The following is a 13,635-nucleotide window of genomic DNA, read 5'->3' as shown; positions in this document are numbered from 1 at the left end:
TATGAACCACATACGGATGTATATAGATGTACTCCCTCCGGTTCTTTTGAGTCCGCATATAAGATTTGTCCGAAGTCAAATATCCCAACTTTGACCAAACTTATAGAAAAAAGTATTGACGTTTACAATGCCAAATCAACATTGTTAGATTCATTACGAAATGTAGTTTCATAGTATATATATTTGGTATTGTAAATGTTTGTACCTTTTTATATAAATTTGGTCAAACTTTACAAAGTTTGACCTGACAAAAATCTAATATGCGGAGTAAAAAGGATCGAAGGGAGTATTTTAGAATGTAGATTCACTCATTTTGCTGCATATGTAGTCCATAGTGAAATCCCTACAAAGACTTATACCAGCATATTTAGGTTCTTCTAGCAGCTGTGGAAAGAAGGTTCTTTTTACAGCAAGGGTGCGCGTTTGCATGCTATTACTCGCGTTACGCTGGGAATAGGTGAAGGTGTGATATACCAAGGATGGCCCATTGGCCAAGGATCCCGGTGTTGGGCCGACCTCGTAGCCTGGCGGGAGCCCGCCTCTAGGAGGCAATCCAGGGCCCGACTTGAAGTAAGAAGATCATCTTGGCGTGCAAGCCATAGAAGCCCTCGCAAGCCAAATCAGTTAGAGGCGCTATAAACACTAACTCTTGTTCCCTCTATATAAGGTGAGGCTAGGGGTCTGTTTCCATCGATTCCGTAGACCATTATCTCTGTAGTCATATCTATACCTGGGCATATCTTGGGCTGGGCCAAAAATAGCTCGGTGCTGAAAATCCAGGCTCGAGCCCGAGCCCGAAAAACCCGACACGGCCCGGCCCGACCACGGCTAAAATCTTATTTTCCGCAAGCCCGGGCCCAGCTTGATCTGCAAATCGGGCTTGATTTTCAGGCTTGAGCCCAGCTCGATGGCATATTCGGGCTTAGCCCGACCCGGGTTTTTTGGGTTGTCCGGGCCAGGCTGCCCATGGCCAGGTATAGTCATATCCAGGGGCGGAGACAGGCCCCAGGCCCCCAGGGCCTGGGCCCGGGGCGTGAGGCCCAACTCCTTTGGTGAATGTACTGCTACCTAATACGTGAGGCCCAAATCCAGGAGAAATGCTTGAAGGCGGCCCGGGGCACGCGGCCAGCTTGGCTCCGCCCCTGGTCATATCCATCATCTTGTCATAGGGTAACCCCCTTTGTGTGAACTTTCTATTGGTACTTCTGACCAAGTTGGCCACCCTGGTTAGCGCGCCATGCATGGGACTCACAGAAAGGTTTTTCTTTTTTCTTTTTCGATTCTCATGTGCCCCTCGCGTGATATTGGTCGGCCCATGTGCGGGGACGAGGTGCCCCTGCTTTTTCCATTATTTTATTTTTATTTTTTGGTTGCTTTCTTTAGCATAAAAAAAGTATAGGAATTTTTTTAAAAAAAATCACAAATTTGAAAACATGTTTTTGATTTTAAAAATGCTCTGAATTTCAAATAAAATGTTCATGAATTCGAAAAATGTTCTTGGATTTCACATAGTGTTCCAAATTTCAAAAAATATTCGTGAGTTTGATTTATTCCCAATTTGAAAAAACAATTAATGAACTTTAAAAATTATCATGGATTTCAAAACATGTTCATGGAAAGGGGAGGAATGTTCTTGGATTTTAGAAAATAATCTCCAGTTTAATTTCTAAAAATGTTTTGGATTTTGTGAAATGCTCCTGAATTTTAGTATTTCAATTTTTTTTCATAAATTTAACAAATGTCTGAGATTTCAATAAATGGTCCTAATTGTTAATGATATTCATTTATTTGAAATATGTCTCCAGTTTTTTTAAGAAGATCTTGAAAAATATTCACAAATTTGAAAATGTTCCAATTTATAAATAAGTACGAAGTTCCAATTTATAAATAAAGAAAGAAAAAAGGAAAAGAAAGGGAAAAACTAGAAGAAAAGGCAAAATTGGTGCAACGAAGGTTCTTTGTAGTAGTTGTGGGAAGAAGGTTCTTCTAACAGCAAGGGTGCGCGTTTGCATGCTATTACTCACATTACGCTGGGAATAGGTGAAGGTTTGATATACCGGGGGTGGCCCATTGGCCAGGCAGCCTGGTGTTGAGCCGACCTCGGAGCCTGACAGCAACCCAGCTCTAGGAGGCAGTCCAGGGCCCAACTTGAAGTAAGAAGATCATCTTGGCATGAAAGCCAAAGAAGCCCTCTCATGCCAAATCAGTTAGGGACCCTATAAACACTAACTCTGGTTCCCTCTATTTAAGGTGAGGCTAGGGGTCCATTCCCATCGATTCCGTAGACCATTCTCTCTGTAGTCATATCTATACCTGGGTATATCTTGGGCCGGGCCAAAAATAGCCCGGTGCTGAAAACCAAGGCTTGAGCCCGGCTCAACCGAGCCTGCTAAATCGGGCCTGAGCCAAAAAAGGCCCGACACGGCCCGGCCCGACCACGGCTAAAATCTCATTTTCTGCAAGCCCAAGCCCGGCCTAATCTGCCCGTCAGGCTTGATTTTCAGGCCTGAGCCCGGCCCGATGGCATGTTTGGGCTCAGCCCGGCCCAGGATTTTTGGGCTGTCAGGGCCAGGCTGCCTGTGGCTAGGTAACACCCTTGCACGAGGTGCTCCCACCTTAATACAAGACAATGCATGAAGTAGGGTACCCTAAAAAAAATGCAGGAAGTAGGGTAACCCCTTGTGCGAACTCCCTGTTGGTACTTCTGACCACGGTCCCACCTAAGTTAGCGCGCCATGCATCGGACTCACGGAAAGGATTTTCTTTATTCAAAGGTTCAGTGGTACAATATGATAAATCGAGTTGTCTGAAAAATAATATTGATAAATAAACGGATCTCAGTTTCCCAACCATCAATCAACATGTTGAGGTGAGAGCCGAGCATCCACGTGCCATTCTGGCAGACACGAGGAAGTTCTACGATGGCTGACAATGAAGGCCGTCGCCGACGCCGCACTGCATGACGCCATGACCTCCATCCCGCTCGGCTCCACGCCCGACGCTGCCTCTTGGCCTTCTGCCCGCTCGGTTCTGCATCTCATACTGCCGTCCCGTCGTAACTGTGCGACGGCCGGACAGGGATCTTGGAGTCCCTGCCACCGATCGTGAGGACGCGGCCGCGGGGGCGGCTCTTCTCCTCTGCCTTGCTGTTGGGATCGCCGCTGCCGCGGGCACGGATGATGCGGCGGCGGGTCTCTTCTTCCTTGGAGACGATCTGCATGATCTCGCGCTGGGCGAACTCAGACATCCCGGCCCACTCCTCGTCGCTCATGTTCCACTGGTCCTTCACTAATGAATGATACGCACTCTCTCGTGCGTATTCGAGAAAAAAAATATTCCACTGGTCCGGAATAAAAAACCTGCTAGATTCTCCCTCCATTGGTGACGGCGGCGAAGTCGACATTGGGGGACGATCTCGCAGATTCTTGTTGGAATCGACCGCCTATATAGGCTTAGGGGTGTTTGGTTAGGTTTAGCCAAACTCCAAAAATCTGCGTTTTTTATATATATAAAACCAAACTCCAAAAGTAAAATTGAAGCCAAGCCGGTTTGGCGGTGAGCACCAGGTCGACCGGCCCAAATTTGGGCCGGCCACTGCGCATCCCCTCTATACACATGCAACCGTTAGATTTGACTTTCATGTTGTTATTCTCCCCTCACTAGTTCTCAAAAAGAAGAAATGTTATTCTTCCCTCACACAGCTTTCGCGAAAGAAAAAAAAAGGAAAATCCCCACACTCCTACGCGCAAAGCACCGCTCCCACGCTCGCCGCTTCCATACCTCAAGGTGGCGTCTGCCCATGCCATCGTGGCTGTGGCCGTCGAGCTCCGGCGAGGTTCCGCTCGTGGCCGGCCGGGTCATGCTGTAGTTGGTAGCGGCAATCGTCGACCCCCAATCATAGCACCGCCATGGCTGATTGCAGCAAAAAAAACACCCTCGATCTCGTTCACCTTCGATTGAAGCACCCCACGGATTGCCCGTGCAGCTCACCGCCATTTGGTTGCAGCTAGTTTCTGTGCTCCGGTTTGCAGCGCGCCGATGTTTACTTCCAGTCACAACACAACCATCCCGGCCTCCAGCTCGTAAAGTGATGCTTTCACCGGTCCCAGCATGGGGCATGGACGGTTCCAGCTTTTTCGCGATGGCCGAATCGTGCGACAGAGACAGCCAAATCGACGATCCGGGCTACTTGGTGGGATCAGATAGGCAGGGGAAGAAGGGGATGTACTACCTTGTAGGGATCTATTGCCGGGGCTGGAGATCCGGGCGCTTGCGTGTCCGGAGGGGGAGGGGGAGAGTGATGGGCAATAAGGCCAAGAGGGAATGAAGAAAGCTGATGCTGAAGGAAGCGCCGACTTGGGTCAGCCATTCTTAGTTGGTGGGCCTTGTGTCCGGCTCGCGCCCACCATTTTTTCCGATGGCCAACCAACGGGTGTGGCCCAGGCACAGTGGGGGAGAGAGGCAGGGACTGCGTGGATGGTGGTCGTGCCCATCACATACTCCGCTTACTGCTTAGTTTGCTTGCATCATCGCGACAGATAAAGATAGATAGATAGGGTATAGGGGCATTGGTTGGAGATGGATATAGATGGAACAAAAGTCGATGTTGATCTGTTTTCTCTTCTTTCATCGTCAGGGCATGGTTGATGATCCGATCGAGATCATGCGCGGCGCCTTCGATGGCCTGCGGGGGAGGCATCAATCTTGTTCACACTACATGTTTCGTTCTGGGTCGGTTGTTTGCTCATCGGTTGTCATTGATTACTACTAGTAGACTGCCCGTGCATTGCCATGGGCTTTGTAAAATTTGTACTATTGTATGTCAACTTTAACATAGATTGAAAAGATAGCCAATAACAAAAAATAATAATTAAACTCCACTTCACTTGCAATATATTTTGACAAAAAAATGAAACATTGAACTCTTTATTGTGCACTTCTCTACAAATGATAATAACACTTGAATGCCTTTATTACTTATGCTTAAGATTCGATCATCTCACCAAAGCATGTGTAGGTTATTATCCATTAATTAAAGACAAACACATGGAGTACTTTGTTCCCGTTAAACACATGTTCGAAGATGTTACAACCACACACACACAGACACACACACACAGAGGGAGAGAGAGAGAGAGGTTCTGACAGCGCGTCAGGCCAGACCAGAACTTTCAACTCTCATCGTGAGGCAATATAAAATGTCCGGAAATAATACAGCTCTCTGAAATACTGCAAGGCAACCCCAAGATATTGAGGTTCTAAATTGCTAAGAACTTAAATGCTTAATACAATCATGCTTCTCCATTTTTAGCCAGTCCAGCTAACGTGGACTACTTTATTAATACCTACCATCATTCCAGATAACCTGCAAAACAAGAGGTAAAAGACAGTAAATACTGTACAAATAAAAATTTCAGTTTAGTTGAAAGGCTCAAATTAAAAACCAACACATATATGCAGGGTTATTTCATACTGCTATTCTATTCAACACCAATAGCCTCCTCAGCATTGTGACGCCCTCGATTCAATCGTACACTAATCATACACGCAAATGTGTACGATCAAGATCAAGGACTCACGGGAAGATATCACAACACAACTCTAGACACAAATTAAAATAATACAAGCCAGGGGCCTCGAGGGCTCGAATACATAAGCTTGAATACACAAGAGTCAGCGGAAGCAAGAATATCTGAGTACAGACATGAGTTAGACAAGTTTGCCTTAAAAGGCTAGCACAAAAGCAACAACGATCGAAAAGGCAAGGCCTCCTGCCTGAGAGCCTCCTAACTACTCCTAGTCGTCTGCGGTCTTCACGTAGTAGTAGGCATCCTACGGGTAGTAGTAGTCTTCAGTGGCGTTGTCTGGCTCCTGGGATCCATCATCTGGTCGCAACAACCGGGTATAGGGGAAAAAGAGGTAGCAAAGCAACCGTGAGTACTCATCCAAAGTACTCGCAAGACTTACATCAAATCTAAACCAAGTATGCATCTGTATCAAAGGAGATGGGCTGTATCTGTGGACTAAACTGTAGAATGCCAGAAGGGAAGGGGAAAGCCTAGCCTATCGAAGACTAGCATCTTCTGGAAACCACCATCTTGCAGCAACAGGAGGGAGTAGAGTAGCATAAAGTAAAGTAGCAGTAATGTTATCAACCTCGGCCAGAGATCCTTTCTCGACTCCCTGCGAGAAAGCAATCCCAGAGCCATACTATCCAGTTATCATCACAATCCAATTCTCATCACCATGTCTCACCTCAAGTATCCAGTTCTAGTTGTATCGATCGGGATACAACTCCAAGTGTCCGTTATGGTAGGACAGGCTATCGATAGATGTTTTCTTCCCTGCAGGGGTGCACCAACTTACCCACCACGCTCGATTAACTCCGGCCGGACACACTTTCCTGGGTCATGCCCGGCCTCGGCCAAACAATACGCCGCAACCCGACCTAGGCTTAAAAGAGAGGCCAGCACGCCGGACTAAACCTATGCCCCCAGGGGTCATGGGCCATCTCCCCGGGAACTCCTGCACGTTGCGAACGCGGCCGGTGAGCAGACCTAGCTACCTCCTTCAACAAGGTAGGTGCTTTCCAGTCCAACCCGGCGCGCGCCGCTCAGTTGCTGACGTCTATTAAGCTTCGGCTGATGTATACGACGCAGAACACTCATACTATGCCCACGTGATGGTTAGTGCTATCAGGCCAGAGGCCCCTCGGATCAAATATCCAAATCGTAGCGGATTAGGAACGCGCGGTAACGAGCAGAGACTCACGATCGATGTGACCCCGTCGCCCCGTCTCGAGTACTTGAGGCAAGGGCTAAGAATGCCCGGCCACGCCTCGTAAGTATCTCGCGAGCACCTTCCAGGTCAACTCGACTCCACATCACTCGCAATTAAGCTCGCGCGGGTACCACTCAGGGTCAACCCGTCTTTAGTCACATGGTTCAGTGCAAAGTCATAGTAACCATATTAACTGTGTGTCTAACACCAAGGGGAAAACCCGAGGAATCACCCCTGGTGAATTCCACTCGATGTTGTCATCAAGGTGAACGTAAGAGGATCCACCCTCGAGGTTCATGTTTGATGGGTTGCACGACAGAGCCGTAACGGAAGTGGTTAAGGAGGAAATCACCCTCGATGACCTCGACCGTAAAGCTACACTATGGAGATCTCATCAGGAGTGATGTAAGAGGTTCCACCCTCTACACTCGATGGTAACTCTGCAGAGTCGTACAACTAGGGGGGGGGGGGTGATGTGCGGTGTCAGGGTCTGGGCGTCGATCACGTTGATCGAGTCATCGAACATAAAGCGGGGCAACTGGGACAAGGTGGGGGTCACTGATGGATCACTAACCATCCTATACTAAGCAGTTTAGGATAAGAAGGTAAGGTATGAAAGCAGGTAACAACAACAGGCTATGCATCAGAGTAGGATCATACAGAAAACAGTAGCAGTTCTAATGCAAGCATGAGAGGGAAAGAAATGGGCGATATCGGAATGCTCAAGGGGGGTTTGCTTGCTTGGAAGCTCTGTAGAAAAGGAAGAAGTGTCGTCGTCGATGTAGTCAGTCACAAGGGCAGCATCGGTCTCGGGGTCTACCGGAGAGAAGAGGGGGAAGAAACAGTAAATATAAAGCAAACATAGCACCACAAAGCATAACAAGGCAAGAAGATGTGCCGGGGGTGACATAACGCGGTAGGAGGTGATACCGGCGAAGGGGGGAAACATCCGGGAAGGTATCCCCGGTGTTTCGCGTTTTCGGACAGTAGAACTGGAGGGGGAAAGTTGCATGTTTTCTATGCTCGGGACGCGTGGCGGACGAACGGGTTGCGTATCCAGGTTCGTCTCGTCGTTCTGAGCAACTTTCATGTACAAAGTTTTTCCATCTGGCCTATGGTTTATTTTATATTAATTTCCAAAGATTTAGCCATATTCTGAAATTATTAAATAACTAATTCGAAAAAAATAAACAGAAAAGAGCTGGGTGCACCCGGTGCAGTGCACCAGGGGCTGACAGGTGGGTCAGGTGGCTCAGTTGACCCAGTCAACAAAGACTGGTCAACAGAGTGAATAGTGCATGCAGGTCCCGCATGTCAATGTCACATGTGTTATTTCAATTTTTAACATCTTTTAGTTAGCAGCAGGGCCCGTATGTAATAGACACATTAGGTTAGTTACCTAGTTAAGCCTAAATTAAATTAAGTTAATTAAGTAAGTAATTGTTATTTAAACATTTTTCTATTCTCTTTTTTTTGGGGCATGGGGCCCATTCGACAGTGGCACAGAGGCCTTAGCGGGGCGGGCCCCCGAAGGGACGAACCCAGGAGCGCGGGCGAAGGCCGCCGAGGCGCGGCGAGGCGCCGACCAGGGCAAGCGCGGGAGGCGCGGCGTGGAGGAGGGCCGCGGGCAGCAGTAGGTGGCGAGGATGTTGGAAATATGCCCTAGAGGCAATAATAAAAGCATTATTATTATATTTCCTTGTTCATGATAATTGTCTTTATTCATGCTATAATTGTGTTATCCGGAAATCGTAATACATGTGTGAATAACAGACACCAACATGTCCCTAGTGAGCCTCTAGTTGACTAGCTCGTTGATCAATAGATAGTCATGGTTTCCTGACTATGGACATTAGATGTCATTGGTAACGAGATCACATCATTAGGAGAATGATGTGATGGACAAGACCCAATCCTAAACATAGCACAAGATCGTATAGTTCGTTTGCTAGAGTTTTCCAATGTCAAAGTATCTTCTCCTTAGACCATGAGATCGTGTAACTCCCGGATACGTAGGAGTGCTTTGGGTATGCCAAACGTCACAACATAACTGGGTGACTATAAAGGTAGACTACGGGTATCTCCGAAAGTGTCTGTTGGGTTACATGGATCAAGACTGGGATTTGTCACTCCGTATGACGGAGAGGTATCACTGGGCCCACTCGGTAATGCATCATCATAATGAGCTCAAAGTGACCAAGTGTCTGGTCACGGGATCATGCATTACGGTACGAGTAAAGTGACTTGCCGGTAACGAGATTGAACGAGGTATTGGGATACCGACGATCGAATCTCGGGCAAGTAACATATCGATAGACAAAGGGAATTGCGTACGGGGTTGATTGAATCCTCGACATCGTGGTTCATCCGATGAGATCATCGTGGAGCATGTGGGAGCCAACATGGGTATCCAGATCCCGCTGTTGGTTATTGACCGGAGAGTCGTCTCGGTCATGTCTGCTTGTCTCCCGAACCCGTAGGGTCTACACACTTAAGGTTCGATGACGCTAGGGTTGTGAAGATATGTATATGCAGTAACCCGAATGTTGTTCGGAGTCCCGGATGAGATCTCGGACGTCACGAGGAGTTCCGGAATGGTCCGGAGGTAAAGAATTATATATAGGAAGTGCTGTTTCGGCCATCGGGACAAGTTTCGAGGTCATCGGTATTGTACCGGGACCACCGGAGGGGTCCCGTGGGCCCACCGGGTGGGGCCACCTGTCCCGGGGGGCCACATGGGCTGTAGGGGTGCGCCTTGGCCTACATGGGCCAAGGGCACCAGCCCTACTAGGCCCATGCGCCTAGGGTTTCCACCAAGGAGGAGTCCAAGTGGTGGAAGGCACCCCGAGGTGCCTTGGGGGGGAGGGAAACCCTCCCCTGGCCGCCGCACCTAGGAGATCAGATCTCCTAGGCTGCGCACCAACCCCCCTAGCACCCCTATATATAGTGGGGGGGAGAGGAGGGATTTCACACCAGCCCCTGGCGCCTCCCTCTCTCCCCGTTACGTCTCCTTCTCGTAGTCTTGGCGAAGCCCTGCTTCTGTGACGCCCTGCATCCACCACCACGCCGTCGTGCTGCTGGATCTTCATCAACCTCTCCTCCCCCCTTGCTGGATCAAGAAGGAGGAGACGTCTCCCGTCCCGTATGTGTGTTGAACGCGGAGGTGCCGTCCGTTCGGCGCTGGTCATCGGTGATTTGGATCACGTCGAGTACGACTACATCATCACCGTTCTTTTGAACGCTTCCGTGCGCCATCTACAAAGGTATGTAGATGCATCCGATGACTCGTTGCTAGATGAACTCCTAGATGATCTTGGTGAAACGAGTAGGAAAATTTTTGTTTTCTGCATCGTTCCCCAACAGTGGCATCATGAGCTAGGTCTATGCGTAGTTCTTCTTGCGCGAGTAGAACACAATGAGTTGTGGGCGTAGATTTGTCAACTTTCTTGCCGTTACTAGTCCTTTCTTGCTTCAGCGGTATTGTGGGATGAAGCGGCCCGGACCAACCTTACACGTACGCTTACGTGAGACCGGTTCCACCGACTAACATGCACTAGTTGCATAAGGTGGCTGGCGGGTGTCTGTCTCTCCCACTTTAGTTGGAGCGGATTCGATGAACAGGGTCCTTATGAAGGGTAAATAGAAGTTGACAAATCACGTTGTGGCTTTAACGTAGGTAAGAAGACGTTCTTGCTAGAACCCTAATTCAGCCACGTAAAACTTGCAACAACAATTAGAGGACGTCTAACTTGTTTTTGCAGCAAGTGGTTTGTGATATGATATGGCCAAAGTTGTGATGAATGATGAATGATCTATATGTGATGTATGAGATGTTCATGCTATTGTAATAGGAATCACGACTTGCATGTCGATGAGTATGACAACCGGCAGGAGCCATAGGAGTTGTCTTTATTCTTTTATATGACCTGCGTGTCATCGAGAAACGCCATGTAAATTACTTTACTTTATTGCTAAACGCGTTAGCCATAGTAGTAGAAGTAATAGTTGGCGAGCAACTTCATGGAGACACGATGATGGAGATCATGATGATGGAGATCATGGTGTCAAGCCGGTGACAAGATGATCATGGAGCCCCAAGATGGAGATCAAAGGAGCTATGTGATATTGGCCATATCATGTCACGTTTATTATTTGATTGCATGTGATGTTTATCATGTTTTGCATCTTGTTTACTTAGAACGACGGTAGTAAATAAGATGATCCCTCATAAATAATTTCAAGAAGTGTTCCCCCTAACTTTGCACCGTTGCGACAGTTCGCTGTTTCAAAACACCACGTGATGATCGGGTGTTTTATTCAGACGTTCACATACAACGGGTGTAAGACAGATTTACACATGCAAACACTTAGGTTGACTTGACGAGCCTAGCATGTACAGACATGGCCTCGGAACACAGAAGACCGAAAGGTCGAGCATGAGTCGTATAGAAGATACGATCAACATGAAGATGTTCACCGATGTTGACTGGTCCGTCTCACGTGATGATCGGACACGGCCTAGTTAACTCGGATCATGTAATACTTAGATGACTAGAGGGATGTCTAATCTAAGTGGGAGTTCATTAATAATTTGATTAGATGAACTTAATTATCATGAACTTAGTCTAAAATCTTTGCAATATGTCTTGTAGATCAAATGGCCAACGTAGTCCTCAACTTCAACGCGTTCCTAGAGAAAACCAAGCTGAAAGACGATGGCAGCAACTATACGGACTGGGTCCGGAACCTGAGGATCATCCTCATAGCTGCCAAGAAAGATTATGTCCTACAAGCACCGCTAGGTGAAGCTCCCGTCCCACAGAACCAAGACGTTATGAACGCTTGGCAGACACGTGTTGACGACTACTCCCTTGTTCAGTGCGGCATGCTTTACAGCTTAGAGCCGGGGCTCCAAAAACGTTTTGAGAGACATGGAGCATACGAGATGTTCGAAGAGCTGAAAATGGTTTTTCAAGCTCATGCCCGGATCGAGAGATATGAAGTCTCCGATAAGTTCTTCAGCTGTAAGATGGAGGAAAATAGTTCTGTCAGTGAGCACATACTCACTATGTCTGGGTTGCATAACCGCTTGTCTCAGCTGGGAGTTAATCTCCCGGATGATGCGGTCATTGACAGAATCCTCCAGTCACTTCCACCAAGCTACAAGAGCTTTGTGATGAACTTTAATATGCAGGGGATGCAAAAGACCATTCCTGAGTTGTTCTCAATGCTGAAATCAGCGGAGGTAGAAGTCAAGAAGGAACATCAAGTGTTGATGGTCAATAAAACCACTAAGTTCAAGAAAGGCAAGGGTAAAAAGAACTTCAAGAAGGACGGCAAGGAAGTTGCCGCGCCCGGCAAGCAAGCTGCCGGGAAGAAGCCAAAGAATGGACCCAAGCCCGAGACTGAGTGCTTTTATTGCAAGGGAAGTGGTCACTGGAAGCGGAACTGCCCTAAGTACTTAGCGGATAAGAAGGCCGGCAAAACAAAAGGTATATGTGATATACATGTAATTGATGTGTACCTTACTAGTGCCCGTAGTAGCTCCTGGGTATTTGATACCGGTGCAGTTGCTCACATTTGTAACTCAAAGCAGGGGCTGCGGAATAAGCGGAAACTGGCAAAGGACGAGGTGACGATGCGCGTCAGGAATGGTTCCAAGGTCAATGTGATCGCTGTCGGCACGTTGCCTCTGCATCTCCCTTCGGGATTAGTTTTAAACCTTAATAATTGTTATTTAGTGCCAGCTTTGAGCATGAACATTGTATCGGGATCTCGTTTAATTCGAGATGGCTACTCTTTTAAATCTGAGAATAATGGTTGTTCCATTTTTATGAGAGATATGTTTTATGGTCATGCTCCTATGGTGAATGGTTTATTCTTTATGAATCTCGAACGTGATGCTACACATGTTCATAATGTGAGTACCAAAAGAAGTAAGGTTGATAATGATAGTCCCACATACTTGTGGCACTGCCGCCTTGGTCACATAGGTGTCAAACGCATGAAGAAGCTCCATGCTGATGGACTTTTAGAGTCTCTTGATTATGAATCATTTGACACGTGCGAACCATGCCTTATGGGTAAAATGACCAAGACTCCGTTCTCAGGAACAATGGAGCGAGCAACCGACTTATTGGAAATCATACATACTGATGTGTGCGGTCCAATGAGTGTTGAGGCTCGCGGTGGCTATCGTTATGTTCTCACCCTCACTGATGATTTAAGTAGGTATGGGTATATCTACTTAATGAAACACAAGTCTGAAACCTTTGAAAAGTTCAAGGAATTTCAGAGTGAGGTTGAAAATCAACGTGACAGGAAAATCAAGTTTCTACGATCAGATCGTGGAGGAGAATACTTGAGTCACGAATTTGGCACACACTTAAGAAAATGTGGAATAGTTTCACAACTCACGCCGCCTGGAACACCTCAACGTAACGGTGTGTCCGAACGTCGTAATCGCACTCTATTGGATATGGTGCGGTCTATGATGTCTCTTACTGATTTACCGCTATCTTTTTGGGGCTATGCTTTAGAGACTGCCGCATTCACTTTAAATAGGGCTCCATCGAAATCCGTTGAGACGACACCGTATGAATTATGGTTTGGGAAGAAACCTAAGCTGTCGTTTCTAAAAGTTTGGGGATGCGATGCTTATGTTAAGAAACTTCAACCTGAGAAGCTCGAACCCAAGTCGGAAAAATGCGTCTTCATAGGATACCCTAAAGAAACGATTGGGTATACCTTCTACCTAAGATCCGAAGGCAAGATCTTTGTTGCCAAGAATGGGTCCTTTCTAGAGAAAGAGTTTCTCTCGAAAGAAGTAAGTGGGAGGAAAGTAGAGCTTGATGA

This window comes from Triticum urartu, chromosome 7A (genome assembly GCF_056163025.1).
Source record: "Triticum urartu cultivar PI428250 chromosome 7A, HENAU_Tu73, whole genome shotgun sequence".
In the NCBI taxonomy this organism is placed as follows: Eukaryota; Viridiplantae; Streptophyta; class Magnoliopsida; order Poales; family Poaceae; genus Triticum; species Triticum urartu.
This window is presented reverse-complemented; position numbering follows the sequence as displayed.